The sequence below is a fragment of the Medicago sativa genome, chromosome 6 (assembly GCF_051527215.1).
Source record: "Medicago sativa cultivar Bolivia chromosome 6, Bolivia_mono, whole genome shotgun sequence".
In the NCBI taxonomy this organism is placed as follows: domain Eukaryota; kingdom Viridiplantae; phylum Streptophyta; class Magnoliopsida; order Fabales; family Fabaceae; genus Medicago; species Medicago sativa.
In genome coordinates this window covers 18,075,872-18,083,231 of record NC_140754.1, presented here as the reverse complement: position 1 = coordinate 18,083,231, position 7,360 = coordinate 18,075,872, and positions in this window count along the sequence as shown.

Sequence of the window (7,360 nt, the reverse complement as noted above, 5' to 3'; positions counted from 1 at the left end):
GGTATGACCATGATCTTCCACGATTTGATACACAAAGAGATTGAAGTCTATGTAGATGATATGATTGTCAAGTCGGGGACTGAAGAAGAGCATGTTGAGTATTTGTTGAAGATGTTTCAGCGTTTGAGAAAGTACAAACTCCGACTGAATCCTAATAAATGTACCTTCAGTGTCAGATCCGGGAAGCTTCTGGGTTTTATTGTCAGTCAGAAAGGTATCGAAGTAGATCCCGACAAAGTCAAAGACATCAGAGAAATGCCTGCTCCAAAGACCGAGAAACAAGTCAGAGGATTCCTTGGTCGACTGAATTACATATCCAGATTCATCTCTCATATGACTGCTACATGTGGGCCAATATTCAAATTGCTTCGCAAGGATCAAGGGATCGAGTGGACTGAAGATTGTCAAAAAGCCTTCGATAGTATCAAGGAGTATTTGTTAGAACCTCCAATTCTCATCCCTCCAGTTGAAGGAAGACCCTTGATCATGTATTTGACGGTGTTAGAAGACTCTATGGGCTGTGTACTTGGTCAACAAGATGAGACTGGAAAGAAAGAACACGCCATTTACTACCTGAGCAAGAAGTTTACTGATTGCGAATCTCGATACTCCGCACTCGAGAAAACGTGTTGTGCTTTAGTCTGGGCTGCCAAGCGTCTCCGCCACTATATGATTGATCACACTACTTGGTTGATATCTAGAATGGATCCAATCAACTATCTATTTGAGAAGCCTGTTTTAACAGGAAGAATTTCTCGTTGGCAGATGTTGTTGTCCGAGTACGATATCGTGTACCGCACTCAGAAAGCTATCAAAGGCAGTATCCTGGTAGATCATTTGGCTCATCAACCAATCGAAGATTATCAGCCTATCAAATTTGATTTCCCGGATGACGAGATCATGTATTTAAAGATGAAAGATTGTGAGGAACCATCGATTGATGAAGACCCTGATCCTGAATCAGAATGGGGTTTGATATTTGATGGAGCTGTTAATGTCTATGGTAGCGGAATTGGGGCAGTCCTCGTTACTCCTAAAGGCAACCACATCCCTTTTACTGCAAGGCTACGTTTTGACTGCACAAACAACATCGCAGAATATGAAGCTTACATCATGGGTATTGAGGAAGCTATTGATTTAAGGATTAAAAGAATCAAGATATATGGTGATTCAGCCCTTGTGGTCAACCAGATTAAAGGAAAGTGGGAAACTCATCATGCTGGGTTGATACCGTACAGAGATTATGCCAGACGTCTGTTAACTTTCTTCAACAAAGTAGAATTGAATCATATCCCTCGGGAGGAGAATCAAATGGCAGATGCTCTAGCTACGTTATCTTCAATGATCAAAGTGAATTGCCCTAAAAATGTACCTTTAATCAGCGTCAAGTTCCTCGACCGGCCCGCTTATGTGTTTGCTGCTGAAGCAGACTTTGACGACAATCCGTGGTTCCATGATATTAAAATTTTCCTTCAAACACAAGAGTATCCGACCGGGGCATCTCGCAAAGATAAGAGGACTCTAAGAAGATTGTCTAGTAGTTTCTTCTTGAATGGCGATATTTTGTACAAAAGGAACTTCGACGCCGTTTTGCTCAGATGTATAGATCGGCGTGAAGCAGATTTGTTAATGCACGAAATACATGAAGGCTCGTTCGGGACTCATTCTAGTGGTTATGCAATGGCTAAGAAGGCGTTGAGAGCAGGTTATTATTGGATAACGATGCATGCTGACTGTTACCATCATGCTAAGAAGTGCCACAAATGTCAGATTTATGCGGATAAGATCCATATACCGCCGTCCATGCTCAATGTTATTTCTTCCCCGTGGCCTTTCTCTATGTGGGGCATCGATATGATTGGTAGGATTGAACCGAAAGCTTCCAATGGACATCGTTTCATACTAGTGGCCATTGATTATTTCACCAAATGGGTCTAGGCGGCATCTTATGCTAATGTGACCAAGCAAGTGGTGGTCCGGTTTATCAAGAACAATATCATCTGCCGCTATGGTGTTCCTAACAAAATCATCACGGATAATGGTACCAATTTGAATAACAAGATGATGAAAGAACTGTGCGATGATTTCAAGATCGAACATCACAACTCTTCTCCTTATAGACCACAGATGAATGGTGCAGTTGAAGCTGCAAACAAGAATATCAAGAAAATTGTGCAGAAGATGGTGGTCACATATAAAGACTGGCATGAAATGTTACCCTATGCTTTGCATGGCTATCGTACTTCAGTACGTACTTCAACAGGGGCAACCCCTTTCTCTTTGGTGTATGGTATGGAGGCTGTACTCCCGGTAGAGGTTGAGATCCCGTCGTTAAGAATCTTGAAAGAAGCTGAGTTGACTGAAGCCGAATGGTGTCAGGATAGGTATGATCAGTTGAACTTGATTGAAGAAAAACGCATGACAGCTTTGTGTCACGGACAGCTATATCAGTCAAGAATGAAGCAAGCATTCGATAAGAGAGTGCGTCCCCGTGAGCTTAAAGAAGGAGACCTTGTGGTCAAAAGTATCAAGTCATTTCAACCAGACCCCAGGGGCAAATGGACACCTAATTATGAAGGTCCCTATGTTGTTAAGAAAGTTTTCTCTGGTGGTGCTTTGATACTTACAAATATGGATGGAGAGGAGTTACCTCGTCCTGTGAATTCTGATGCAGTCAAGAAATACTTTGTCTAAAAAATGTATAAAAGGACAGCTCGGTAGGTCGAAAACCCGAAAGGGCGGTCTAAACCAAAAATGAGCGTCTCGATGGATTGAAAACCCGAAAGGGCGGTCCATGCAAAAATTAGAGGCATAAAAAAAAATGTTTACCCTGATGGATCGAAAACCCGAAAGGGCGATCTATGCAAAAGTTAAGGGATTATGACAAGTAACTGCATCAGATTAAGCATCGCTCACTTGGGGCACCTTAGCTGTCAGAAGTTCTCCGATATCAAAGCATCAAAGCAGTGGAATTCAAAGTTGTTTAAGGAACGTAGCGGTTATTATGTTCAATGCACCTTCCCCATATTAATTACCATTTTCCAAATTCTGTAATCTGTGGAGACATGCCTTTGGCCGGTTACCATTTCTATTAAATCAATTTGAGCCTGTGCCTCTTTATTTGGAATTCTTGTTTATTGTATGTGCAAAATTTCTTCCATTTTTATATTAGTACTTGAAGCAAAAATAAAAACTTTAAAGATTCTTTTGAAACTTTTGTGTTTTCTTCGAGAAGAACAAAAATGACAAACATATCATCTTTACAATTATGTATCATAGAAGCATGTGTCAGCATTCGTTCCGAAGGCAGGTAGATGCAACAAGTAGACATAGTCATTGCTAAAAAAAAAAGAGCTCGCTAAGTTTAAAAACCCGAAAGAGACGACTTAGGCAAAAATGAGCTTCCCGGTGGATTGAAAACCCGAAAGGGCGATCCAGGCAAAAGTTAGGGATTTCGAAAAAAAATAAATATACAAAAAAAAGCAATGACTATTTGAAGCATGAATTTGAGAAAGTGCCTCGGTTTAGAAACGGCGACTTCTGCCAGTGTTTATTCAAAAGGGCCTTACCCCGACAATGTTTGATTCATCCCCAAGTAATGTTATCCCCAATGAAGAGTGTTGAACGATTGTAGCGTGATGTCGGGCCATTTTCCTTTGGACCTGCCCAGCTGTGTCTCATCAATTTTACCATCATACTGTCATATGAGTCTCATACATATTCATACATTCATTAATTCATACATACATAGCATGCATACAAATATCACTTATACATGGTTGCATTGTCGCCCAGTTGTCTTATTTCGGTTGTATCTCATAAAAGTGTCATCCCCAATAGGACTAATTCAAAGAGCGTCACCAATCAAATTTGTTTCAAGTGGCAGGTCCCACCAAATATTCATCTTTAACAGTGTCTATCCAAATTTCCCCAGTGTTTGTTCAAAATCTTATCTCGAGTAATTCACAATAACAGACACGTCTTTACTACCATTTCAAAGGTAACAAACACGTCTTTACTACTTCAAAAGTAATAGACGATTTTATTTCTTAATGATGCGTCTTTACCAGTTCAAAGGTAATAGACACGTCTTTACTACTTCAAAAGTAATAGACAATTTCTCTCCTGCATTGTGTGTCGTCACCTAATTCACGGTGACAGACGCGTCTTTACTACTTCAAAGGTAATAGACAAATTTATTTATTGTTCGTCTTTGCCAGTTCAAAGGTAACAAACATTGTCCTTTACCACTTCAAAGGTAATAGACAAATTTATTTCTTGTTCGTCTTTACCAGTTCAAAGGTAACCTTTACTAATTCAAAAGTAATAGACAAATTTATTTCTTGTTCGTCTTTACCAGTTCAAAGGTAACCTTTACTAATTCAAAAGTAATAGACAAATTTATTTCTTGTTCGTCTTTACCAGTTCAAAGGTAACAAACGTTGTCCTCTACTAATTCAAAAGTAATTGACAATTTTATTTCCTGTCATATTCGTCTTTACCAGTTCAAAGGTCACAGACTTTGTCTTTTACTACTTCAAAAGTAATAGACACTTTTATTGCTTGTTACGTTCGTCTTTACTAATTCAAAAGTAATAGACAGTGTTGCGTTCGTCTTTACTACTTCAAAAGTATTTGACGGTTTCTTTCCTCGTAATGTTTATTATTATCACTTCAAAGGTAATTGGCATTCTTTCCTTCTGAGCAATCATTATCAATTTTGTCCCCCAGTCGGCATATGTTTGCCGTTGTTGCATTCATAATTGCATCGCATACATACATACCATTATATTCATAAGCATTGCATTCATAACATCTTAGGTCAAAATTGGTGCACTTTCGATATTTAAGCCTCTTCGGCCCGTCAAATCAAATATTTCATCTTCAAATTGCCGGACGAAGAAAACTTAAATAGGGGCATCTGTCATACCCCAATTTTTGACCCAAGATATTACAGACACGTGTCCTCGAACCCTGATCAGTCTTTGACTTTTCAGTGAAAATTTCGGCAGAGAGGTATTTTAAAATACCTCATATTTTGGTTCCGAGTCGGGCCCTTTTCTCTCAATTATTAGTTAATTATTTTAAGTCCAAAATTGTCCAAAAATATCTAAATGGTCCGTAAAAGCTCAAACCAGCCTGTATTGTCCCCTGAACCCACACCAAAGCAGTTTATGTCACTGCCTTCACAGGCACCATGTCTCAATCCCTCTCTATAAATAGAACCACACCTGAAACCAACGGAGGACAAGAATTTTCCAGCAAAAATACACGAAAAAAATCAAGGAAGAACAAAATTTCCAGCCAAAAATTCACACGCACAACACAGTTCCAAAACACACAATCTCCATTATAAAGAACCTGCAAACACATACAGGCAGGACAAACACCATTCACGTGATCATCACATGACCATCACCCACACAGTCACGCATAAACCCGTTCAAAACCCTTTCCAGTACCGTACTCAACAACACAAACACACGTACACAAGAACCAACATCACACCAGACTCACATAACACCTCAAAACCGCAACAATAACATAATCCAGACCCAAATCATTCAAAAGAACAATAAAGGTAGTCTTTCTAAACTTTAGATCTAGGGCGTTTTAATTCTTGTTTGGAATTTTTAAGTGAAGAATCGAGTAGAGGAGAAGAAAATAGGGAGAATGAGCGAAAAAATAAGAAAAAGGAGGCTTAACCGCGGCGGCGCCGCCGTCTATGACGGCTAACCGCCGCGTCGGACCACCGCCGGCCACCCTCTTTCCTCATCGGAGAAGAAGAAGAAAGAAGAGAGAGATGAGAGTCTCTCTCTCTAGAATGAGAGAAGAGAGAGAAGGAAAGAAGAAAAATGAAAGAAAACCGGTCATATAACATTTATATACTCACTGAACCGGTTCGGTTCAGTTGAACCGAACCGGTCTGAACCCAATCCCTTAAGCCCAGCGCCTTTCCTGTCTCAAGGCCCAATTCCATTTTTTTTTCATTTCTGCACCCCCTGTTTATTTATTGCACCCCCCTGCATCGTATTTTATTTTATTTGTGCATTTCAATTCCGTTTATCGTCTTAATTTTTTCTTCTCATGCATTTTTAATACGTGTAAACTCTTCTATTTTCTTCTCATGCATTTTTAATTCGTCTAATCTCTTTTATTTTCTTCCAATGCATTTTTAATTCGTTCAATCTCTTTTATTTTCTTTCTCATGCATTTTTATTTTATTTTCGCATCACATTTTGTTATCTACTATTATCATATGCATATTTAAATTTTGTCATTAAACACACACCTCAATCCAGAGTGCTCTGGTCCTAAATCAACTATTAATATTATATTATTCTCCAGAACAATCTGGTCCGTGTTAATTAAATTAATCCAGAGTGCTCTGGTCCTAATTAACTGTTAATATTATATTTTTGTTTAATTTAATTATTCTCCAGAACGATCTGGTCCTTGTTTAATTAAATTAATCCAGAGCGCTCTGGTCCTGAATCAACTGTTATTTTCTTCTCATACATTTCTATTTATTTAACTTTTTTTTGCTTATATAATCATTCTCCAGAGTATTCTGGTCCGTGTTAAAATAACCTTATATTTTCAGCTTAACATTATTTTTTTTTTCTCTCATTCTGCTTATATAATTTTCATTCATCTTTCCAAAAATAACAAAAAAAAAACATGCAAATAATCAAAAAAAATCACAAAAAATATTTTTTATAAGCAAACCTTGATTTTTTTAAATCAAGTGATCGTCTTTTTTTATTTTATTTTCTTAAATCAAACATCAATCAATGTAATGCTACGTTGAGTCATTTTGCTTTCAATATAAAAAATACAAACAAATTCCAATTTGCCACTTGGCTTTGCATTTTAAAACCTTTTCAAAAACTATAAAAAAACACAAAACAAATCAAACGACAATTTCTACCCCGAACTACGAGGTTTTGATCCCTCACGGGTACGTAGGCAAAGGACATGCGTCCTTCCAAATCAATAAAAATGTAGATAATTTAGGTCTCTATTTTTCTTTTATCATTTCTGTAATATCCCGCCTGTCAGTATCGGAATATTACCAGTCGATCGTGTCAGAGGAATTAAATTCATGGAAGATAAGTGTGATGGAAATATTTTATGACATGTCAGCATAACGCGGGAAAAGTATCGGAGTCGTTTTAAACACGCTTGAGGCAAGGGCATAATTGTAATTTTACGGAAAAGATTATTTATATGTTTTTGGTGGAAAATATCTCATTTCCCTTATCCTTTTCTCTCTCTAAGTTGGAAGAATTCTCCTTTTTCTCTCTCTTCTCTTCCCTCACGTCATTCTCTCCTCTCCTCTCCAACAATCTTTCCAAAT